Source organism: Mustela nigripes, chromosome 1, assembly GCF_022355385.1.
Source record: "Mustela nigripes isolate SB6536 chromosome 1, MUSNIG.SB6536, whole genome shotgun sequence".
NCBI classification, from domain to species: Eukaryota; Metazoa; Chordata; class Mammalia; order Carnivora; family Mustelidae; genus Mustela; species Mustela nigripes.
Genome location: NC_081557.1, coordinates 238,081,564 through 238,107,898, shown reverse-complemented (window position 1 = coordinate 238,107,898; position 26,335 = coordinate 238,081,564). Strand labels below are relative to the sequence as shown.

At 40.7% G+C, this 26,335-nt stretch overlaps 1 protein-coding gene across 4 annotated transcripts in view; it reads right to left on the bottom strand.

The window, feature by feature from the left end:
- GRXCR1 (glutaredoxin and cysteine rich domain containing 1) overlaps window positions 1–26,335 on the bottom strand; it is a 317,659-nt gene that overhangs the window by 162,209 nt on the left and 129,115 nt on the right. For 2 of the 4 annotated variants that reach the window (XR_009400915.1, XM_059383326.1), the window contains exon 4: window positions 2,874–3,047. The gene's annotated coding sequence lies outside the window, so the exon portion shown is untranslated. The other 2 variants (XR_009400916.1, XR_009400914.1) reach the window with 2 other exon arrangements.

The window sequence follows — 26,335 nt, the reverse complement described above, 5'->3', positions numbered from 1 at the left end:
TTTACACACTTCACAGCACTCACCAAATCACATACCCTCCCCAATGTCCATAATCCCACCCCCTTCTCCCAAACCCCCTCCCCCCGGCAACCCTCAGTTTGTTTTGTGAGATTAAGAGTCACTTATGGTTAGAGTTCTGTTAATTCTTATAGACCATTCTGCCTGATGGACTCAACCACCAGCCTCTCTGAGACACAGGCAGTGTACACCCAGCCTCCCTTCTTAGCATCCTTTTTGGTTTGTTTGTTGTTTTCTAACTCTAACCATATATAGTCCCTGCCTTCTAATAAATTCTCTAAATATGAAAGAATATTTATAGCCCATAGCTCTGTGTGCTGTCCACATGACTTTGGTCATCAAGTTTAAACATAACAGCTCTGTGACACTGCAGCAAATCAGATTATTTAAATTTGTTTCAGAAGTATTCAAAGGGGTTTCATTTCTCTTTTAGTGCCAACTCCATTAAATTTAATTTCTAAAGAATTTAATTGGTTTCTAAAGCCAATGGAAGAGCAGGTCATTGTAGATTCTTCTTCTTCTTCTTTTTTTTAGATTCATTTATTTATTTGAAAGAGAGAGAGAAAGCATGAGTGGGAAGAGCAGAAGGAGAGGGAGAGGGAATCTCAAGCAGACTCTGCACTGAGTGGTGAGCCCAAAGTGGAGTTCGATCTCACCACCATTAGCCAAAACCAAGAGTCGGACATTTAACCGACTGCACCACCCAGGCGCCCCTCATTGTGGTTTCTTAATGTTTGCCATGAGTTGGGCTATAGGAGGTGGTATACTCATTCCATGATCCTAACTCAGCCCAAGGCACCCTAAGACAATCAAAATTACCCAAAGACAACTGTACTCTAGATTAAGGCAACATGATTATTCCATTCCCCAGATCCTGCTTCCTCCCACCCCAATTTCCTATTTATGAATTACCTTCCTGCCTCCACGCCATCTAATGTGTAGAGGCACACACCAATTATCTCTCTGTCTCTACTTCATTGACCCTGTGAAATCAGCTTTGTCTTCATTTTCTGGATTGTCTCTCTTAACCTTTGCACCAAATGCCTTCTGGGTACTATAGTTAGTAAATTAGGTTCTGCTAAACAGATGCCTTTTCATAAAATTCTGAAGGCAGAATACAGTGAACACCATATTCCTGTGACTATTGGTTGTGGCTGCTGCCAAGAAATGCCACAGAAATATAAGATCCTCCAACATCAGCATTCCAGGGTTCGCTGTCCAGCTCCATGGGTTGAGAGGTGGGTTTAAGGGGAAGGGAAGCTTCTTGCTTCCAGCAAGGCTACAATGGAGACTTTAGAGACAACGGTCACCTAGTAGGACAGTGATCCAGTCTTCCTAAAGACATTTCTGGAAACATAACCTAGATTTCTTCCTTTAACCTCAATAATCATTATCTAACCACCTATATTTGTGTAGGAAACCTCTTTCTGCTTCAAATGCATAGAGTGGTATTCCTCCTAATAGTAGATTTAACTGACTATGAGGGAAGAGTTTATGCCATGAAGAGTTTATGACTCAGAAACACAATTTCAAGAGCATTAGACATTAGATGCCTCTCTTTATTATCATCTCTGGGTCATTTCCTTGTGGAAGTTTTCATTGGATACTTCACACTACACCAAATCCCAGGCACATGCAATCTCACTCCTTTCCAGAATATTTCTAATTTGCCAAGTTCATCCTAATTGTAGAGAAATCCACTCTCTTCATTTCCCAAGACCAAACCCAGTTTTCAAGCTGATTTTGTATATCCAAGCAGAGGTACAAAGGAGCTTACAAAGCAGCTTGAAATAACTCACATGCCAGGACCCATTCTCTTATATGGCAACCACGCTTATCCACAACTTCATCATCCATGAGGTAATGATCGTTGACGTGGAAGCCAATGTAACAAAAGCTTATATGTCACATGAGAAATTTAAGGAGTGACCATCATGGCGTTATGGGGAAATACCACGTTTCCTTCATGAAACGAAAAGAGCACTACGTACTTCCCAAAGGGGTGTGACAGGGAGTAGAATGAAAAGCCAGTGCCACCAGCCTGTTTTTTCTCTCTTCCTCTCACCTCCAGCCCTCAGCTACAGAAATCAATCCTGCCTGGGCACTTTCTATCTGAATAAACAAGTCTTTTTTTTTTTTTTTTCCCCAGCCAGTGTGATTTTTCCCAATTGTTATTTTAATTATTATGTTTCCTTCTACTGGTTCCTTTCTCTTCTTTGTAGGGTCCATATTCTCCCCATTTTACAATTCATGATGCTGTGCCCCAAATCTCTTAGCTCTCTCCTCATGATTTGATTCTCTATGTGTTTTCGCTGTTTTGCATGTGGCTTCCACTTGACCCTCCAGGCTGATCTCCACGGTGACTAATCTCTCCTTAATTCATCCACTCCATTTCTAAATTTTAAATTTATCAGATTTTTAACTTTCAGGAAGTCTTTATAAAGCTATCGTAGAAGCTTGAGTCTTTTAGAAAGCATTTTGTTGTGGTCATTCTTATAGCCAACTATCTCCTCTAACAGTTCTACCATCATGCTAGAAGCTTTCCTATTCTACCTCTCCTCTCTCCTTAATTTTCTCTTCCCTCTCCCTTCCTCTTCAGTTTCTTTTCCCTTCCTTTCCCTTCTCTTCCCTTCCCTTTCCTCTCTTTTCCTCTCCTCTCACTCTCTCTCTGTCTCTCTTTCCTTCCTCTCCCTCCACTCTCTCCCTCTCTCTTCCCCCCATTCTCTCTCCCCTCTCACTTCTTCTCTCCCTCTTCCGGCTTGTTTTAACTCAAAGACACTGCTGGGTCCCCTTAGATTGTGATGATTTCCTCTGTATACGCATGAGTCTATTTATATACCAAGCTACTATGGTACCTGGGAGTGATGGAAAACCACAAGAGGCAGGAAGTACTGCTGTTCACAGAGATGTAAGAAATGGAAACTCTTCAGTCCCCTCTGGAAACATCAGGCAGAAGCTGGACCGGGGCTCTCTTAGGCAGAGGGAGGATCCTTGTGCCCCTCTGAAGCCTTTACAATCAGCAGATCCACCTGGAATGACATGCACAGGACAGCAAGGCTTTTCTTCTTGGGGATGCACAGATCTCGAGGCCCAATCTCTCTTCGGGAAGAAGAGTTCAGCTTCTCAGCCCAGATCAACTTCCAGGAAAAGACTGAGAAGCATCCTAAACTTCCAGCCCATGTCAGGGTCGAGGATTTCATGCACATCTTCTAGTACAAGCACTTGTTTCTCTATGAAAAAATGGCCAGCAGTTGGATTAGAGTTGAAAGTGAATGTTAGGGCAACAGGGAGGCACCAGGCCACCACAGCATCAGAATTCTGATAACTGTGAGGCAGATGGAAAAGATAAAAACAAAGGAGACAAACAAGATCAATGGAAACAGCCAGTATTACTTGCTTTAGCCTTATCACTTTCCACAAAAGATTTAATATGACTTACGGCAGAACCCATGCAATAAACCAGCAAAATGTAAACAGAGATGAAAAATAAGAACCAAGCAAAACATAACTTAGAAGAGGATATCTAGACAAGAAAAGAAAGAAATAAAATAAGTAACTTTTATCTGAGTCCAATTAATGGCCAGACTATCCAGGAGGTTGCCTGGGATGCTGATTTCTAATGGATTCTAGAGCATCACTGGGATTAATTCACACAGTGTAATTGGTCTCACTCCCATTAAAGTAGAGAGAATCAAATCAAAACTAAAAACACCCTTTACCACATTACTTTATCTTTTGAGTAATTTATCCCTACCCTTCTATAATTTCAGTAAGTCTGATGTCAGCAAAGTGAGCCAACTTTCTAAAACCAAATAAAGTCAGACATAGGTCTGCTTCTGGGGAATGAATAATTTAGCTAATGAAATGGGAAACCTGAACGACATCTTCTAAGAAACTGTCCTGAACTCTACACTTCTATAATGTCTATAAGTTAGAAAATTATGAGAGAGATCAAAGGATTAAAAAGCAGATAAAATAGCAGAGTGTGACAAATATTTTGGTTGGTATTAATGAATGAATACATGTCTCTGTCCATACAACTTCCTAGAAAACGTTTATCTTACCACCTCCACTACATAAAAGTTTCAAAATATATTTTTAAAGTTTCCATCTGGAAAGGCATCAAGGGATCGAGCCTGCCTCTCCCTCTTCCCTGTTGTGCAGTCCACGCAGTAATATGCTTTGTCGAGTACTTTTTCTGACCCTGTTCTGCCTTGTACAGAAGCCAGAATCTTGACTACAATAACCAGAGTATGATCTACCTAGTTCAAGCACCTGTCTATGGAAATATGTAGGATGACTTTTATATTCATATCACTTGAAGAATAACTGTGGTTTCTTTGAGGACTACTAAACCGAAGAAACCATCTATATTCAGATACACTTACGCTGAACATGAACATACACAACTTTCTTTAAATAACTCAACAGTGTCATCCTTGAGGCTAACCAAACTTCCTTCTTAGTCATGAATTATCAGGAATTACTCTTCCTTACCCAACCCACCAAGAGAAATTCTGTTTTGGTCCGATTTGGATTTATCTTCTTGAAAATTCTGGTGGTAACCTTGTTATTTGAGCCTGTAATACTTTGACCATATTATTCTGAGACACCACAAAGGTACAAGGTTCATGGAAATGACCAAATCTATAATAATTGCTTTTGTTGGATGATGACTTCCCCTCATAGGCTGTGTATTCAGTGCCATTTTTTTTTTCCTCCAAACTCAGCTCTAAGCTCTGTATCTCTTTTTACTATTGTGATTATCCTTCCACACTTCTGCTCTCTACCCAGATGTGGAACCAAGAACATATTTAGTAGGAAGAGACACATCCCTGTTGGTGTCCAAGCAGGAAACAGCTAACCCCAAGGTAGTTGGCACAGAACACGTGCCGTACCACTACCTGGAAAACATATTTAAGAACCCCCCCCCCCCCTTGCCACAGTGTCTCAGAGTTGTTAAATAACTGAATACCTCAAATCGTATGGGCTGCATTCTAATCCTCGGGTATTAATGTTATTTCATATTTATAGAATAATATCTAAAGTGCTTTCTCACAGGCTTCCTCAACTGATGGCTGCTGACACAACCCTGGGAAGCAGGTAAATAAGACCTAATTACACTCATTTTATAGCTGAGGAAGCTTAGAGTCTTAAATCTATAAGTCAGGACAAAAATCCACTGTCCATAAAGCCAGACAGATATATGTTGTAATTCCAGAGCACTCACTCACAGAAGTTCTCCATCTTTCCATTCATCACAGCTTCCTCCACACTTGCAAACCAGTTGTGAAATGAAGTGAGACACTGTATAAAGAAAAAGTACTGGTATTTTTACTGGCATTTTACTACTGAATGCTCATTAAATAACATTTCTCTCCCCCTTCCCTTCCCTCAGAGTTGTGGGTCTGACCATCCAGCCAATAAATGGCAGAGTTCAGAAGACAACCTAGCTTCTGATTCTTGACCAAGCAGAAAAGTATTAGCTCAGGGGCCACGATTCCCTTCTATACCCACACTTTAGAGCTTGTCCATACCATGAGAAAATGGCTGCCACAGAAAGACAGGGGGCAGATCCACATTCTGTGCACCCTGCCACTTAACACAATTTGGAAGCTCCTTCTTTAAGAAAAGAATTCAAAATTGAGAATATAAGATTAAGTGTAACAGGGCTATTTAGTTAGAATAAAAGAAGTCACAGCAAATTATAAAATTTTTAAAGCTGACTAAAAACAAAAACATTCCAGGGGCACCTGTGTGGCTCAGTCAGTGAAGCGTCCAGCTCTTGATTTTGGCTCAGGTCATGATCTCAGGGTTGTGAGATCAAGCCCTGCATCAGGCTCTGTGCTCAGCTCAGAGTCTGCTGGAAATTTTCTCTCTCCCTCTCCCTCTCCCCTTCCCCCTCTCATGCTCTAAATAAATAAATAAAATCTTAAAAAAATTAAAATATTATAAAACCCTGAAAAATAATATATTTATTATCTCCTTCCAGGAATATCTCTCTATACTACATTTTCTTAATTTTTTTTTGCTGCATTCTTTTTGATTACCTCTTCATGCAACAATTTTGAAACATTACTTAAATACAGAGACTAGCAGAATAAGTCAGTCTTTCTTTGAGCATAGTCAATTGTTTTACTTTATGGGAGACAATTTTATCTGGAACTGCCAAACTTTACTAAGGTAAGACATTCCATCTGATGTGCTGGAATGTGCAAAATGTGCAACTCTGCAGTTAATCCTACTGCTTTCGGTTTATGCTCTATAAACATAGGAATTTCTACAAATTCTATTTCATATAATTCTCATCAAAGGAAAAAAAAAGATGACGTGTTACTGACTAGAAAGAACAGCTTTAGTTAGGTGTCAGTGTGAACCTCCATTTACAATTTTCCACATCTGAAGGGCAGTTGAGAGAATTTTCCAGAGTAGTTTCAGTCTCCATATATTCCAAGGTTTGTTTTACCCCTTTTCCTACATGTTTCTGTAAGCTGGCTTATGGCATACTACTGTGCTTTTAAGTCAAGATGCCAGACACATCATACAGTGGGCATGGTTTAGTTAGCTTATGTGTACGCCAGGGTGATGAGCAATCACGCAGGTATATTCTCAGATGACAGCAAACTATGCAAAGTAGCTCATAAATTCCCCTCATCAGATCCCCCCAAAAAATGCATTCTCTGACCCCACACAGCAGGAGAGAATTCTGGAGGGGGACCAAGTAGTCTTAACTGATTGCTGTTAAAGCACCTTATGTTTTTCAAATTTTACAAAACATACGACCATTAGAACTCATTGCTAGGGCCGCCTGGGGGACGCAGTGGCTTAAGAGTCCAACTCTTGGTTTTCGCTCAGGTCGTGATCTTATGGTCATGCGTTCGAGCCCCGCATCAGGCTCCATGCTTAGCCCTGCTCAAGATTCTCTCCCTCTGCCCTTCCACTCAAGCTTTCTCTCTCTCTCTTGCTCTCTCTCTGAAAGAAATTAATAAATCTAAAGAAAGAAAGAGAGAGGGAAGGAGGGAGGGAGGAAGGAAGGAAGGAAGGAAGGAAGAGAGAAAAGAAAAAGAACTCATTTCTAGGGCCCCAGAAAGCTAGTGTAGCGGAGAGGGGCATGTTGGCTTTACTGCAAGGAAATCCACTCCTGGAGGGACCCATTCCAAAGCATGTTCAGGGAGCCAACTTAATGAGACGTCTCAGTTTCTGATTATAGGGGGAAAACATTTCTAGGACCTCTGGCAATTTAAAAGGATACGTTAACTCCCCGCAAAGACTCCCTTTACCCCACTTTCAATTAATGTATTTTCTTTGACCACTCTTGCTGTTTTGAAAACTTGAGGAGTATCTAAGCAAAGAAAAGCAAAGGACTGCTAGCTGGGAAGAAAGAATGTCTAGGTATTGGTTGCTCACTCCAAGACATTTGACACTTGAGAATATTTTGTAACATTTTACCTATAACCGCCACCTTGATCTGCCTCTGTTGTATTACCATTTCAGATTCACTTTAACCCTGAAAACTCCAAGCTGAAAAGCTTCCGGGCAACTAACCACGGGTGGTTTCTGTGTGCTGGCTTGTTTTTTTATCACCACGGATCTTTGAACAGTCACTGAGCTAATTCGATTTTCAGGACCATTAATCTGGAACTTCCAATCAAAGGAGAGACGATGCACCTCCTGGATAGGTTTGCAGAGCAACAGCAACTGTGGCGACAGCATCTTAAAACTCCCTGGGCTGCCTCCAGATCAGAGTGTGTGCCCTTTCCCTGAGCCCCGACCTACACAAGGATGGCTGCTGGAATGCCCCAGAGAAGGGGAGGGAGGCAACAGACGCTTCTGCTTGGCATTTTTTCACTGTTTGTCATCCATACAAACAAGCCTGGCCTTCCGGCACAGTGAAATGGACAGCACTTGGCTTTGGAAATCCCATGGCTTCCACTCTGAGTCTTTGGTTTTGACCGCTTGGCTTCCCTTAGTGTCCAGAATTCTCTTTCTTTACTGCCTTTCTCCCCTCTAGTAGCCTGGTTTTCAGGAAGATCGCTGATCTAAAACAAAAGCAAAATGCCCACACTCAGCCATCTCAGGTGCAAATGGACACACCTTAGTGTCCCACGGACAGCACTGATCAACCCTGATGCCCATTAAAGTTACCTAGGGGCTTTAACAAACACTGGTACTTGGGCTCTAACCCAGACTAATAAGAGCAGACACTCTGGGGTCAGGTCTAAGCATGCGATGTTTTTATAGCACCTCCCTAGGTGAATCTATATGGTTATTTTGTGTTCAGAGGGAAAGGAAACATAAGAGGAAATCTGAAGCTCCATTTGTGAAATTTCAGGCACCAGAAAACAAGGGAAGTATTTTAGGGAGCAGATGGCAGAGGGCTTTTCCAGCACTCTTAAAATCCCTTCAGTAGTCAATTTACTTCCCCCATTCCTAGATAGAGCCTGCTATAAAAATGCTGTACCTATAGCAACCAAATGAGAATTAAACCGACCCACTGAAGTGCCAATATCTGATAACAATCCAGTCCCACAATCTGTAAAAAGTTGCTTTTCTATTTCAACTATGGATTTTACCAGCTATGTTGTGCACATCACAAATACTGACACCAGATGTCATTCTAAAACAGAAACGTTTCTTTCTCAGCCAATGTTGTTTGTTAACAAAGACTACGTGAGCACCTGCTGTGGAGACATGCACAGGAAGCGATTAGGAGATTAGGAAGTATTGGCAGAAATAATCCCTCTTTAGCTATAAAATCCTATGATTCCGAGCTAAATCTCTTCTCTGAATGTTGAACACTTTAGAACGATCTCTTATGAGATGGAATTCTGGAGGCATCAAAGACCAAATTATCTATCCAAATTGTCTCCTTTCTGATCTGTCTGAAATTCCCATTTCTTCTCATTGAGTCAATGTAAGTTTCACAGAACTAGTTTGGAAGAGGGGGACTCCACTGTAGGACCTACTGATCCCTTGGCATATATCTGGAACAAATCTCTCAAGATTTCGAACCCTGAACCAGAATATTCTGTAGGGGAAAAAAGGGACCAGGACAGCCCAAGACTCCACGAGATGTGTGAACACTGCAGGCCTGGAAAGGACACAGACTCTCTAAAGAGCAGAGCAGAGCTTCAAGCACATGGTCCCAAGGAGGATAGGAAACTGAGGTCAGAAGCATATCACACCACAGTCTCCACCTACTTCCCAAGTGTCACCTCGAGAAGGCTGAGCCTCTGTGTATTCAGGACAACCTGTCACCGTTTGAACTTTTCTGCCTCTATGACCTTCACTTTACTTGACTTTTTTCCACTAGTTTCTATATGGCTTCATACAACCTGACTCCTGCTTCTGCCTGCTCCTAGTTTCTACCTAATTCTACTTTTCACCAGCTGTCTCCACCACTATCTCTCCTCATATATATAGATTAGGATGATATCCTTTAAAGTTTTTATTTATTTATTTGTCAAAGAGAGAGAGAGAGAGAGAGAGCAGGGGGAGCAGCAGGCAGAGGAAGAAGCAGGCTTCCCATTGAGCAGGGAGTCCAACATGGAACTCGATCCCAGGACCCTGGGATCAGACCTAAACCGAAGGCAAATGCTTAATGGACTGAGTCACCCACATGCCCAAGATGATGTCCTTTTAAAAGCAAGTTGAAAAGTGAAGCATGGGTTATTGGGAAGCAGAGGAGAGGTAAGATAGGTGCTGGTCACAGGAACTAAAACACTGCATATTTAATAATACATAGTAATGTCAGCACTGATCAGTAAATGTTCCCACTTTTAGGAATGTGCTCATCCCTACCCACTTTTCCCTCAATTCTTGTAGTACTCTCTCTCTAGAAAGAGAATATTTAGAGCACATGTGAAAAACTCACAAAACCACCAGTCCAAATGGAAAAGATCTGGGTATGAGCTTTCCCGCTAGTTAGTGGGCAAGACCTGAGTCCAAATTAATACTATATACTGTTTTTATGCAGAAATTCTGAAGTTAACATGATCTGTAAGAATTATGGGATACAAATACAATGTATTTTTATGACGTTGTTTTTGCCTGCTATCTCCTTTAAGAAAAAATAGCATTTTTAGACCAACTGCCTTTATATAATATCATTAGAACCACACACTAAGAAAATTTATGTTCTGAAATATTCTGTACTTCAAGCCAAAAACATTAACTTATGCTTGCTTTCATTCACTACTTATAACCCATATAAAATAAAGTTACTTTGGATACATTGCAAAGTAGGTCTAGATTGGTAAAACAAGCTGAATTCGGAAGTTCCCAATCAGTGGCAAATGATACTGAGAGAAGTTCTAATGAATGGCCAGTATGTCCTAAATATTAGGAAGACATAAATAAATATATCTCAAATGAATCAGACCCAAATTACTGGCTCTAATTTTCAAATTTAATTATAAATATAGACAATTTTGTGACAATGTAATTGAGATTTACAGTTGCCCTAGGTTCAAAAAATTTTGCCATAAAAATCTTAGCATTTTTTGCAGCAATAGCTTGCTTGCTAAATACAATGACAGTAATTAACTAAAAAAGAGTATGTTTTTGAGGGGAAGCGTGGTGTGAATTTTCTTTTTTGATGGTATTTGAATTAGCCAAGGAAGAATAATAAATTGAACAAAAAGAACTGTATTAATAAAATGAATGTGGCAAAACTAGAGTAGAAATATTATTAGAACCAATTTATAATTGCATGAAAATCACTGATAATTGCCTGTTATATCTCCCAGGTATTCAATGTTAGCAGAAATTGCAATGCCTATGTATCTCTACTAGTGGATTTCAGTCATAAGAATGTAATCAAGACATTTGGACAGTTACATCTTCATTGCCTTCTGTCACTTCATTTACACAATTGAATCTTCTACCTAAGTAGAAGATATCCCCAAATCGAATAATGTCTATAATGAATACTCTTCCTTCTACTTAGTTCTACCTCTCCAAGTGACCTTAAAAAAAACTACATTCACCACATCTATATCTCTGCAGTAAATACCCAGCAGTGCAATTGCAGAGTCATAGACGAATGGATAAAGATATGGTCCATATATACAATGGAGTATTTTGCCTCCATCAGAAAAGATGAATACCAAACTTTTGTATCAACATGGATGGGACTGGAAGAGATTATGCTCAGTGAAATAAGTCAAGCAGAGAGAGCCAATTATCATATGGTTTCACTTACTTGTGGTGCATAAGAAATAACACGGAGGACATTAGGAGAAGGAAAGGAAAAGTGAATTGGGGGAAATCGGAGGGGGAGATGAAGCATGAGAGACTCTGGACTCTGAGAAACAAACTGAGGCTTTTGGAGGGGAGGGAGGTGGGGGGTTGGGTGAGCCTGATGGTGGGTATTAAGGAGGGCATGTATTTCCTGGAGCACTGGGTGTGGTGCATAAACAATGACTCTTGGAACACTGAAAAAATTAAATTAAATTTAAAAATAAAAAATAAACAAAAATTTTTTTAAAAATCTTCATTCAGTAGTTAATAAATATCAGAGCCTTCCATAGTTTCCTATTGTATGTTGGCTCTACTCAGACTTCTGAGTTTGGGAGACACTATAAACAGAATAAAAGATAAAGAAGATTAGGAAAGAATACATCTATTGCCTTTAATGTGACCATCTTTATAGCTGCCTAGATGCCTGAAACACCAAAAAGATGACTATTTATTCATTCATTCATTTAACACATATACATTAAACGTTTACTCCATGCCAGACACTATTTTTGGCACTAAAGATACAGGATGAAGAAAATGAGCAAAATTCCCTGCCTTCCTAGAGCTTACATCCTCATGGAAATAGACTAAAAAAGAAAATAACATACTAAAATAATTAAATATTAATTGTTAAATGAATGCTATGGAGAAAGACAAAATAAGCAAAGAAAATATCATGTTGGCAAATAAAGTTTCCAATTTTACACAGACTGTCTAGGGTAGACCTTCTTGAGAAGGTAACATCTGAGTAAGGATCTGAAGGAGGGGAGGGACGTGAGCCATGCAGGGAACTGGAGGAAAAGGGAAGAGCAAGTTCAAGGCTCCTGAGGTAGAAGCATGCCTAGGGTGTTCAAGGAACAGCAAAGAGGACAGGGATACCAGACGGAAGAGACCAGTAGATAACATGAAGGTAGATCAGGTGGCATAAAATCAGAAAGGATGGATTTAGTAGGGCCTATGAATGGATTACAATGCTTTTCCACTTTGACTCTGTGTAAGATGGGAAGCCATTAGATACTGTAAACAGAGAAGTGGGATAATTAGATCAATGTTTTAAAAGGAATCACTTCAGTTGTTCAGCTGAGATGAGACTGCATGGAGCAAGAATGGAAGAAGGAGACCAACTAGAAGGAAGCTTAGCCTGCATTTCCCCAAAAGCAATGTTTGACACAATGGCTGCCCACAGATAGCTTATTTTGTAAAGTGACCCCAAAGGAAAGAACTGGGCCCCTGAGAAGAATAAAACAGGGAACCAGAACCAGTGAATGTCTTTACAAAGCTAGCTGCTGTGAGCAAGTGGGATTCCATGCAGGGAAGCCTCAAAGCTGATACTCAGAACTGTCCACCCAAAAGATGGAAGAGGGCATTTTTTTCCCACCATTTTTCTCATTCCCTATTGGTCAGGTGTCGTCCCATGGAGACGTAATTCTCTTTAACTTCCAGATCTGAAAATGGAAAGCAAAAGAATGAGGAAGTTCCCATGGATATCACACTTAGGAGAGGCAAAGAAGCTCTGGAGGAAATCAAGAGATGAGAAAGCTAGAGATAATTTGAGGGGAGCTACCACTAGATCACACTTAACAAGCAGCCAGGTGTGGAAGCAATGGCTGGAGTAAGAACTTAGGTTGAGAGGCTATGAGGTAGAGCACAGGACTTTTTCCCACACAGAGAACTTCTGCAATAATCTACAATGGCAGTTTGAACAAGGGTGGTGACAGTGGAGGGGTGAGAATCTGTCAGGTTAGAGTACATTTTTCAAGGTAGGGCCAAAACCATTTTCTGACCAACTTAATGAGAAGTGTGAGGAAAAGAGAGTTTTGTGGGGTTTCTGTTAATGGAGTAGGAGGAAACTGCAAAACACTGAAACTTGGGAGAAACATTGGGATCTTTGGCTTTGGATATGTTACATTTGATCTTCCTATCAGACAAAGTAGAAATCTTGACATATGACTCTGGAATTAAAGCACAGGGGAGAGATCCAAGCTGGAGCTATAAATTTTGAGGGTCCCAGCACATTCTCAGTATTTGAAACCATAAAATTGATGAAGATCACCAAGGACATGAATATAGACAGACAGAGACAGAGAGAGAGAGAGAGAAGAGTTTCGAAACTGAGATGGGGAGCACTCTATCATTAAGACATGATATAGAGGGAAAGAAACCAGCAAAAGAGATTGAGAAGGGAGCAATTACTGGTACAGGAGGAATCCCAGGAGACACTGTGCTAGAAGCCAAGTTGAGAAAGTATGTCAAGAAAGAATGAGGGATTAAGCTTATCAAATGCTGCTGACAGGCCAATGGACCCCTAAATTTAGCAGTGAAATGTCATTGATGACCATGACATGAAGTACCTGGGCCCAAAGACTGTTTGGTTTGAATTCAAAAGACACAGAGGAAGATTTAGAGTTTGTGTATCTGGAAAATCCTTTCAAAATGTTTTGTTGCAAGAGGAACAGGAAGTCAGAGGGTAAAGTGGGCAAGTTATTCGTTAGATGGAAGAAATAATGACATTTGTATGTGGATGGGAATAATCTACTTGAGTGGGAAAGTGACGGTCTAGAAGACAGAGAGGATAATTGCTCAAGCATTGTCCTTGTTCTTGTCCTTGAGCATTGAGTGGGAGGGGACTGAGTCTAACACACTGGCAGAGGAGTGGGTCTCACTTAGCTCGCAAAGCTCAATTACACCAATGGGAAGAGAGGTAAAATCTGTGGGTAAAAGGCTAGTCCTAGGAGCTTGCTGACGTTCTTTCCCAGTTCCATTAATTTGAACAGTGACGTAAAAAGCCAAGCATGGGGTCAGGAAAGGAGATGCTGGAGCTTTGAGGAAAGAAGAGAATGTATATACATTTGACATTAAGGAAAATGAGACGTGAAGAGTAATTGCCAGGTGTTTTAGTCCACTTGGATGGCTAAAAGAGAATATGGTGGCTTATGAACAACGGAAATTTATTTCTCATTATCCTGAAGACTAGAAAATCCAAAGCAAGATGTCAGCAGATTCAGTGTCTGGTGAGGTTTACTTCCTGGTTCACAGACAGCATCTTTTCGCTGTGTCTTCCCATGGTAAAAGTGGTGAGAGAGCTCTGTGGGGTCTCTTTTATAATGGCGCTAATCTCATTCATGAGAGCTTCACCCTTATGACCTAATCACCTCCTAAATGTCCCCCTTCCTGAATACCATTACACTGAGAGTCGCATTTAAACATAGGAATTTGGGGAGGGACATAAACATACATTCTATGGTATCAAGTAGCACTGAGGGACGATTAGAGGTTCAGGGTCATGAGTTTAAAATGATCCCAGCCATCCTGGTGTCATTTTCTTCAGCAAGACCCAGGTCTTCAGGTAAGGACACAGCAGAAGCAGAGTTGGATTCAACCAGGGCTAGGGCTTAGCCAGTGACTCCAAAGACTATAAAAGAGTCAAGGAATTAGGAGTGTGTGCAAAAGAATGACTTTAGTAATTACCACGGAATTGGGCTGATATGGAAGGACACAAGGACATGAAATGTGAAAGAGTGAAAAGTGTTAGATCAATCATTGCAAGATCAACTCCAGCTCTACTGCCCTATAGTGATTACAGCGACTATCTCCAAATCTAGGACCATTGTTTAGAATCTTGGGCTCCAGGAGCACTGTTTTTAATTTTTAATTTTGAAATAATTATTGACTCACAGAAAGTTACAAAAGTAATCGTGCATACCCTTCACCTGTGTACCCTTCCACCAATGGTAACATCGTTTATCACTGTCATAAAATACCCATGAGCATTCTCAGGATATTGGGTGCCTTGCAATCAGATTAAATTCAATGAAAGAGTGCACAAAAAAGAAGCAGCTCTCACTCAGTTGTCTTCATATACTTGCTCTCTCTTTCATTTGCATCCAGTGCAGAGCCTTTGAGCCAGGTGAACAGACCTGGGTCCAGACACACTTGGGTTCAAATCCAAGCTCCCCTTTTCATTGACTTTGGCATCCTAAGCTAGTTATATTGTGGTGTAGGGCTGATAAGTAAACCTCAGTATCACGTGCTCCTTTTAAAATTTACATATCTTGGGCGCCTGGGTGGCTCAGTGGGTTAAGCCGCTGCCTTCAGCTCAGGTCATGATCTCAGGGTCCTGGGATCAAGTCCCGCATCGGGCTCTCTGCTCAGCAGGGAGCCTGCTTCCTCCTCTCTCTCTTTCTGCCTGCCTCTCTGCCTACTTGTGATCTCTCTCTGTCAAATAAATAAATAAAATCTTAAAAAAAATAATGAATAAAATAAAATAAAATAAAATTTACATATCTGGTAAAATCACGAGAGCCTCCAACAGCCTAAACACAGGTTCCCCTCCCCATCTATTCCTGTACTAAGGTTGCCTAGCCTAAAGACCCTCCTTGCCAAAAAGACCAGCATGGTTCTTGATTATCCCTGAGTAGTAGTTTTCATTTCCCAATAAACCCTTGGAATTATTCAAATCAGCTAAGTTATACCCTCCCATAGGAACCAGGAGTCATTGCTGATTCTGTAAAGTCTATAAATCCCACAGCCCCCCAATTGTTTACTCTGCTCCTGAGCACAAATCTGTGTGGTCCTGCAGAGTGCGTGGTGTGCCCCTTCCCTCTGTGAACTACTCTTGACCTCAGCCATCCTTTGCTTTGTGTCCCACCACCCCAATAACTCTAGGGTGGCAATCCCTCCCTTTCCAACAGGGCGAAGAGGGGGTTATAATCAAACTTTCTAACAAAAATCTCTGAGAAATAATGAAACAATCATAGTTGTAAGGGAAGAACACAAATTGGAAACAGAAGTCCATGGAACTTCTTATGGAAAGAACCCAACTATAAACACACCCATATGTACACATGAAATCACCATGTTGATCAAGATATAGGACATATCCAACACGTAGTTGCAATTTTGATTTTCTTAAAGAATGTATTTATTTATTTGAGAGAGAGAGCAGGGGGAGGGGCAAAAAGAGAGGGAGAAGCAGACTCTCCACTAAGTGCAGAGCCCCATGTGGGACTCGATCCCAGGACCCCAGGATCATGACCCGAGTCAAAGTCAGATGCTTAACCAACTAAGTCACCCAGGTGCTCTGCAGTTTTGATTTCTGTTTCACCCAAGAGTGTTTTAAGATAGTGCCTTCTAATAGCAAATTTTCTTGTGTTTATATTTTAGTTTTTAATGTCTACTCTCGTGCTGCATGTTAAATACTGTGGCTTGTACCATTTTGGGAGTTTGGAATCTATTGAGTTGCTCTTGTTATATAATAATACATAGAAAAATATTATAAATGGTACTTAGTAGCTTGGAAGCAAAGATATATTCTGTCATAAATAGAATTCTTTATATCCTATGTGTGGTTGCATAGACTAGTGTACATATGTGTTTCTACAGGATTTTTTTTTGCATCCCCAATGGTCTTAATATGTTATATTTTTAATCAATTAGAAGTCCTTTTTCTCTTATAAAAATTAAAAAATATATCTTAGAAATAAAAAAAAATACACATCACCTCTCTCATCTTTTAATCTATAAAATGGGAATTCAAATACAACCCCTTGTCCCAAATCAAATAAACTATCTTACGCAGTCTCTGTATGAACAAATAAATACTCCCTTTCTCTCCCTGAAGATGATGCCTCAGTTGCAGAGTGCAAGGGCCACTTTCTTCACAGTGATTCCCTCACCTTTCTTAGAACTCTTTTGACAGTTATAATATTTACTACGCAAATGGTATGTACATTATCTTCTCATATGTATCCATTTTCCCTGCCACTTCCAAATCTATAAGAGCAAAGTGTGTGTGTTTGCTTTTCTATGCCTCAAAACACTTTATTCAGTTTTGCAATCACAGTAGATGCTCAATAAATTAAAATAAGAGCTAACATTGATTGTTTACTGCAAGTCAGGCCCTGAGCTAAGAGTCCTACAATAACCTTCACAAAGGATGAAACAGTGTTTTCCTTATCCAAACACAGTGGCTTAAAGCAACAATTATTATTATACTTTATGATTTCATGGGCCAGAAATCAAGGCAGAATTTAGCTGGGTGAAACTTCTACATGATGTAAATGAAAGTTGCTCAGTGGTATCTGGCTGACAGATGGGCAGGTCTGAAAGGCCCAAGATGGTCATACTTTCATGTCAAGCACCTTGGTGGAGAAGGATGGAAACCTGGGCTCATTTGAGACTGTTAACCATAGTACTTGGTGCACTGAGGATATCAAGACTTCTTACATGGATGTACAGAGCTCCAAGAGCAAGTGTTCCTATGAGCAAGATGGCAGCCACACAACCCTCATGAAGTCACATGGTGTCACCTCACTATTCTATTGCTCAAGCAGTCACAAGCCCACCCATTTCAAAAGCAGGGGACATAGACTCAACCAATCGATGGGAAGTATGCCATAGAATTTTTGGCTAGGTATTAAAGTCACTAAAGATATCATCCCCACTCTAAGAAAAGTAAATTTGGACTTAGAGAGAAATTGAGTAACTTGTCTTAGGTCATGCAGCAAGACAACAGTGTTAACACCTGAAGAGGATGTCCACCAACTGTACCCCCAAGTAGGTACCCTACCATATCAGAATTACATGTTCAATTAAGATACTTAATGTTGAAATATTTTAACACTCTTCAAAGGACCCATAGCATATAAAGACAGAGCTGCTTCTTATAGCCCATATATTCCTTAAACAGATACACGTCTCAGCATATAGTTACAGTAGAGGGAAGATTTATCACTTTGCCAGAGCTAGCATATGCTTATGACACATTTATAGGAGTGATTGAAATGATTTGGAAAGATGGGTCTAAGCTGCGTCACAGCACCCAAGATTATGAGGCCTCCTAAAAAGAAGACTGATTTAGAGGCATTATGGCTAATGCGGCTGCAGTTGAAAATTGCTCGGAATTTGCATAGACGTGTCTTGAAAGCAAAAAGCTGCCATGGTCTGACTTCTCTGGAAACTGTTTAATTAGTATATTGAATATTAGTTCATTTAATGCATGCCCTTATGGTAAAGGGGTGTGTGTGTGTGTGTGTGTGCGCGCGCGCGTGCATGCAGGTGCACACATGCACACTCAAGTGTGTGTGTGCAAATGTGTGTGTGTGTGTGTATGTGTGTGTGTGTGTGTTTCTGGCAGGAGGTGTGGATAGGGGCTGGTAGAGACCAGTATTAACACATAATTCTGAACACATTACTTTGTACAAAAATGACCCTATCTGTGGAGAATTCTGGCAACATTAGTGACTAGCAGAGCAGCAACAGGGCAGTGGGAAAAATAGAGAAGATGGTGGCACTGAGAATTAGTTTCTGACATGAAATCGACTAAAGCATTCAAGGGCATGGGAATAAGGCAGCGTGATGCAGTAATGAAGCAGGAGAGCTCCCGCAGCTGGGGCTGGAATCCCAGATCGGGCACGTCACACTGACTGCAATTTGAACCAACTGTGCAATGTCTCTGAGCCCCAGTTTCCTTACATGCAAAGCAGAGGGGATAACACGAGAGTAAAGCATTGCAGCCAAAATTATATAGACTGCAAGGACCGTGCCTAGAAATGGGTCTGGCACTTTGGAGACACTTAATAAATGCTTTCTGATGATGGTGATTATCAGGAGACTGCAATTCTTCGTCTCCTCTGATCAAGTTCCACGGATGGCAGAAACACTGCCATCAGATTCCCTTCGTTATGTGAAGGGCATGTTAGCACAGGGCTTAGCCTATATTAAGAACGCTGTAACTATTGTGATATATAATGAATACGGGCATGAATGAATAACGGGCAGAAATGGAGAAGAGCCAAAAATAATGGGGTTAGGGAAGGCTGTGGCAATATCTCCAAGTGGTTAAGACTACAGACTTTGAAGAGAGACACGCCTTGGAAGATCCACTATGTCCATCAATAGCTGTGGGCCCCTGGGAAGACCATAATACTCCCCTCCCGAGTTGTGCTGGTGGTTAAAGAAGTATTGTACGTTAAGTGCCCTGCACAGTGTATGCCCAAAGAACACACTCCAATACCCACTGCCACCCTTGTTACTACTGTTAATAATCTAGTAATGGGCCCTTCCTTCCCCATTCCTTGGGTTTCTTCCTCGCTAACTGTGAGTTCAATCCCTTTCTGCATACACCCAATTAAACAAGAATTTGTTGGCTTTCGTGTACATTGTGCAGATCTACCAATCTGGCTTTTTTCCTTTTCTGCTTTAAATGTTTTGGCTCTAGGTTCACGCTAGTTCTATTGATTGCTTTAATGTTACATCTAATGTTTCTTTAACTTAAGGAAGATGCTCAGCTTCACAGGAGATTGGATATAAAGCCTCACACTATAATTATCAAAGCATGAGACTTTCAGCCAAAATAAAATGATTCACACCCTATTTCACCTCTTCCCAGCAGTTGATAGGTATGCTTACTTGATTTAATTTTATTTTTTTGTTCTCTGTAATGGCTTACCTCTATTAATTATACACGAAGCACATTCCTCCCCAAACTAGTAAGCAGCTGCAGCATTTTGGTGTTTTCATCCCCGAATGTCCAACTCACGATTGATTTTGTAATTCGAAGAGATGGTTACACAGTCCTCTGAGCTCTGTAATGAAATGTGTTTGTTGTATTTTGTGTTCCACCGAAACCTGACTCTTTCCATTACCTTTCTTTTTAAATTGCAAAAGCAATGCATGCTCTGGTCTACACATTGATTACTGAACCAAAGGGAGGTGTTCTTTCATAGTATTATAATCCTTAAATGCACACTATTTTACGAGTTCCATTCAAATGCAACGTCTGATTCAATCAATACCGAGTCTCTTTTCCCTCTTAATGAAAATACTGCAGTACTATCTTAAAGGAATGTTGTAGAGAATCTTCTGTCTATGAATCTTCTGAAAATGAGTCCATGTACTCATTTTGGGAATGTACCCAAATGGGAAATGTACAAAGGAAACATACAAACAGCCAACCAACACAGGAAATAATGTTCATCTTACTATGTAAGGGAGAAAAGGATCTATGTATGTAGATCCTTCAACTGGGGCTCTCTAATCAGACTGACTGTACGCTGAGAGAGAGAAGATCATACAAATGTACTGAATATATATGTTACACGATATACAGGGTCTTCATAAAATAAAGACCCAAAGAAATGGTTAACCCTGAGTGCTTTTACACTATGTTTGATGGAAAAAGTCATGGGAAAATGTGATAGAACAAAGGGGTATGAGCCAAAGGTAATAAACTGGGCAAAACTTGAAAAGGCCAGCCATTTCCAATTCCTCTAGGTGTCCCACTCTCGGGCATCAGAGACCACAATGCTGCTCTTTTCTTTCTTCAGGTATGGGGAGCACACCTCTCACAACCGGGTCTAAGGACCTGCTCTGGGGAGGAAGGGGACACCGGAGAGTCCTTCCAGCACTGCCATTTTCTCAGATTCCTTCAGCTTGGAGTATCCAGCATGCCGTGTTTGGGGATAGTGTGTCTGAACCCCAACACAGCCTATAGTCTTACAAATAAGAATATAACCTGCAGCTATCTAGTGCTTTCTGTATACAAGTTCTGTTCTAGAAGAACCAGAACTGACTCACTTAATTCACATAACCACCCTGTACAAAGACACCGCCCAGGTTCGAACACAGATCAACTAGAGACCGTCCTCTGTAGCCTAAAACACTGGGCTCAGAAGAAACGTACATAAAGCAACATAAAATACTAAATTTCACCTACCAGATTGACCAAAGATTTTTGCCTAAGTGATGACTCAAGGATGATAACAATGTCGTGAAACAAGCTTCCTTATAATGTGATATGAAAATACAGATTAGTACAGCCTTTCTCTAAGCTAGTTAAGCGCCCCAGTAAATTTATATCTTTTCATCCATGAATTATGCTTCTAGAAATCTATACTTCAGAAAATACTGGGATGAATTGAAAATTCTATGCTGGGGACTTCTGAGTCTGGCTGCTCAGATTGGGTTCTAGTTCCACTGACTGCCAGGAGTGTAGACTCGGAAGTTAGCCAAATTCTCTATGCTTGGTTCCCCTAATATAAAATGAACATCATCATATTACCCAGCTCTAAGCTCTGCTGGAAGGATTCATGTCCTTAATACATGTAAAGTGGTAAGAAAGACCTGCCACACAGTTGATGCTATATAAATAGTAGCCATTATATACACTGCAGAATGACTTATAATGGGAAAAATGGTGAACTCCTAAATGCCCTAAAATTTATAAATAGTTACAAATACTGGCTCATGCTTAAATGTTACATTCTGTACAGTGAAATAGCACATACCATTTAAAATATTTCCAAGTATTTATTGAGAAAATAAGAAAATGCTTGTGAAATAGTACTATACACACACACACAAAAGGAAACAAAATTTTAAACAGGGCCAAATTTAAATTACATATATAAATATGTTTGTGTGTTGATATGCACAAAAAATGTTGATAAAAATGCACCCAGATTTTTAAATCCTGGAAGTTTTTGTGGTGTAACATAGCTATGTGCCACACCAGGCACATAGCCTGATGCAAGGCTCCATCCTGAAATCATGACCTGAGAATCAAGAGCCACCCAGGTGCCCTATAAGTGTTCTTGATATTGCAAAATTAATGCTTATGATCAAAAGTTCATTTCTCTACCTCCAAGTTATAGAGAGAATTTACATAAACCTTTGAGCTAACCTCTCTAAGCCTGCCCACCACACACATCATTGCAGGACCGTGGGCAGGCATTTCCTTTCTTCCTGAAGGGACAAAGAATGGGTCATTACCTCTGAGTGAGGCAAGACAATCAGGCACTTTAGACAGAGCCAGTTTTTAGATTCCTCTGGTAATCTCTTCACTTTGAGAATGATTTCAGCATAAAACCCGAGTGAGAAAGAAAAAAAAAGAACACTCTTTCTTAGGGGCTTCTGGAAGCTGTGCTGGTTTGTGCTATAAACCGAAAGCGGAAACAAGAAAAACAATTTAATGACCAAAACTGCCAATGTATTAATAAGGAAAAACAGCCAATATGTTAATAGAACTTGAATTTAACTTTTAAAAAAAATGTGCTTTTAAAGATCTAACAAAACAGTACATTTGAAAGAAAGATGGCTGTGAAAGGCAGTGTCGTTCATTAAATATCCACTTTCTAATTCAGATTTCAGGATATTGCATGGAATTTTAATGTCTTAGAACACAATCACTTGAATTTGATAGTATTTCAGCTCTTATCACAAGAAGGACTGCCATTTCCTGTATGAAATACTATTCAGTTCTAAAATGTTCCCTTGAATTTCTTGCAGAAGATTTTCATTCCAACCTGGCCTCCTGCGTTTCATGCTATTACTAACAGCATTCTGTAAATATCTTTCAAAGTTTTATACGAAGGTGGCAGAATGCAAATCCTGAAAAGCAATACAAACCTGCAAAATGTAACTGGACTGTCAGGAAAAAAGAGTTGTTGGCAACATATACAGGAAATTCATTTTGCAATCAGCCTGGGTCTTATCAAGGTTCTGTTTGCTTTGCAAATACTGATGTAGTAGAAATCCGAGAGGTGATTCAAGTTGTTTACTAAGTAATCATCCAATGTTCTGGTGCTTAAGTATGTGGCATTAGTTAGAGTTCATAGAAAAGGAACTCCCACAACTCAACACACACACACGCCTCTTTTATCTACAGATGATGAAAGAAGAAAACACTGCTTTCACTTATTTAATGTACCAATCAACCCAACCCAAAATAAACAGCAGGGCAATTGGTTTCTGTTTGTCTTTGGAATTTTTTTAGGAGCAGAGAGGCAAAGACATGAAAAATTTGATTCTCAGTCTTGCCCACCCAGATGGAGGGAAGACATTTGTGATTTACAAAACAAAAACAAAACAAGCAACCCTTGTTACAAACCCTGAACAGGTTTTGTAAGCAAAAAGAGGAGAAGTGAATATCTCCTCACCTAGAAATGTCCTTGAAGCTAGAATGGAAAAGAAAGGAACAACAGCCCAATTGGCCAGGGGGTTGGGAGCAAAGGGATCCTATGGGATCTCAAAAAATACATCTCTGTCCAGCCTCCAGTCACCAAATCTGTAGATGAAAAAATATGATTTGAAAAAAAAAAAAAACCAACTACTTATCAGTTTTTCTTTTAATAACAAAGATATACAAAGAAAACTAAAATTAACTATAATTCTTAACATTACTGTTGATCTCATATCCTGCCTCCAAGGATTTTCTCTATGCACAGACCCTTTTACAGATGATATGCTACCTCCATGTGCTAGACAGCCTCCAGGATTATGCCATAATTTTAGTTAAAATTTAATGCATTCATTTGCTAGTCAAAGGTGTGGCCTCTGGAATGAGACAAACCTGGATTAAAATCCAATAGCATGGAGCAAAGCACTTAAACTCTCCACAGTTTACTTTCTGCGATGATAAATTGTATAAAATATCTTCTCAAGGATCAAGATTCCACGAGGATTTGGAGAAACAATGTACCTAAAGCCCTGAATACAAGATAGATACTAAGTTCTAAATTAACTGTAGTTATTTTTACTTTGTATGTGTTTTAAAATTAGCAATGTAAACAACTCAGGTGTTCCTTTATGCTAATCTTTGGAAACTGGACTCAGGCATTTCCGGTGTGTACCCTGACCAAAGATTGCTGACACACACTTCCTCGGCATTCCCAGGCTCACTGGTTGACTCAGCCTCAAATCAGCTGTCTATAAGGAAATAATCTAAAAACAACCCATCATTTTAAGTACAGATAGCTAACAAACGCGTTTTTATTTGCAGACGTCCTGTTTAGTAATGATGACCGCAGTGGGGCGGGGTGGGGGCGGGATCCTCACTCTACATCCTACTGGCCAGATACCCCCAGATCAATCACTTCACTTCGCCTGGTCTCAGTTTACCCAGCTGCACAGTAATAAGGAAAGCTTAGAACAGTGTCTAGAGGTACTAGGTAATTTGTAGTAATATCGGCATTCATCCAGAGCGGTGTGTGTGATATTTGTATCCAGAGAAACACTTATTATTTGAAGATTGTCTTTGTTCTGCCATAAGACTAAGAGCCAGTTGTACACAAATGATTTCCATATTTCCCCTCTGCCATCCATAGCTTTATCCATGAGGGCTCCTCTACCAGTCGCGAGGCATATGGTGGCAGCCATTCCAGAGATTCCAAAAAGAGGCACCAATACTATGAAGGAGAGGGGCATTTCTTCCTGGGAATATCCGTTTATTAGCAGAGCCCTCTTTGTAAGAGCCCACACCAGGCTGCCCCTGAGATCCCACTAGCCAGGGTTAGGTTGCACACTTAGCTCTAAACTAGTCACTGACAGAAGGAATGACATCACCAAGAATGACCTGGACTAATAATGGCTCATCCCCCGAATACGGGAGAGTGGAAAACTTAAAATTGGGCAGTGGTGGTGGTGAGGGATCTTCCAAGCAAAGGAATTAGGGGATGGGGGAAGGAGGCAAGAAGAATGGGTTTTATAGGTGATCCGTGAAATCGAACACCAAGTCCTTTCTCAGTAATTTTTACCATATATTAAGCACATATGTATCCCAGATACTTGCTTTGTGTGGATTATAACTCTCTTAACAATCCACCCCAGTATGGCCTCTGTCCCCATTGCTCTGGTGAATGCTCTTGTCCAGCGTCACTTTTCTATCCTCATATTTACCCCTCAGCAGCAGCAAATACAGTTAACCTCTCGCTGGATGTATCAAAATGTTCTTGTGTCTTCCCTCTCCCAACTACTCCTCTTCCAACTCTCCCACTTGTCGGGGACCGCCTCCTGCCGGCAAAGTCCCCACCATTACAAGATGGCGCTTGGCTCACTGCCAGCAAAATACACTGCAAGTAAACAATGAACTTTCTGGTGAGGCCCCCCTAAAGGAGGACATAGTCATTGGCTGTTTCAAATTTAATCAGCACAGTAACAGGACTCTCATTGGCTCTCCCCATTACTTGGCCCCTTATTGGTCACCCTGCCTCATATAAGCTGAGGAAGTTGATGAAATAAATGAGGGATGAAGCATTAAATAAACGAGATGAAGCATTAACACCGAACCAGGCTTCTTGTTGTCCTTGTGGGATTTAGCGAGAACGACAAATGGTGTCGAAACCCGGGAAATATTAAGAAAAATAGAAAAACCTTGCAAGGGAGAAGTCCGCAGGTAAGCGGGGTAGAACCATGACAAAGGTGGTGGGAAACTTGTACAAGTCCACAATAAGAAGCAGGGCGGCCTTAGAGCCGGGATTTAGCGGCGAGTATACGCGGAACAGCCATTAGGTTGGGATTCTAATTATGGGATCTGGACTGTCAAAGTCGAGGTTAGAGGGTTCCCTAAAGGACCTTCTAAAGGCCAATGGCACACTGTTAAATTTTTAAATTTTTTGACGCTCGATAAAAACGGTCAAGCAGCAGCTGAAAGACATTCAGCCCATATGGATTCTTCCCCCAAGCCCTTAGTTCTTTGGAAGGATATCCTTACGGGATAATGGAAAGGCCCAGATCCTGTATTAATCTGGAGCAGAGGTTCCATTTGTGTTTTCCCACAGGACGTGTGTGCAACCAGCTTCCCTCCCAGAGCTATTTCAAACATTCAGCAATATGTTCCAGTTCACCAAACAATGGGCTGGCACAATTGGTCTTCTTGTCCTCCTTCTTATTGGCATTCTGCTTTTATTCAGAAAAGTTCGCCAATGGAGAACACAGCAGCAAGAGCAGAGCCGAGCTATAGTACAAGCCCTTATGTCAATAGGGGCTGGGACATCTCCCCAGATATGGCTAAGCATGCTAGATCGGTAGTCAAAGACGGGTAAGATCAGTAGAGAAACATACCAACCTAAGACAGGACAGAGATCATCAATATCTTGTGTCTGATGATGGGTAAGGATGTTTTCTGCTACTGACGACCTAAGACAGGCATGATCTCTGCCATAAAACAAAAAAGGGGGAGATGTCGGGGACCGCCTCCGGCCGGGAAAGTCCCCACCATTACAAGATGGCACTTGGCTCACTGCCAGCAAAATACGCTGCAAGTAAACAACGAACTTTCTGGTGAAGCCTGCCTAAAGGA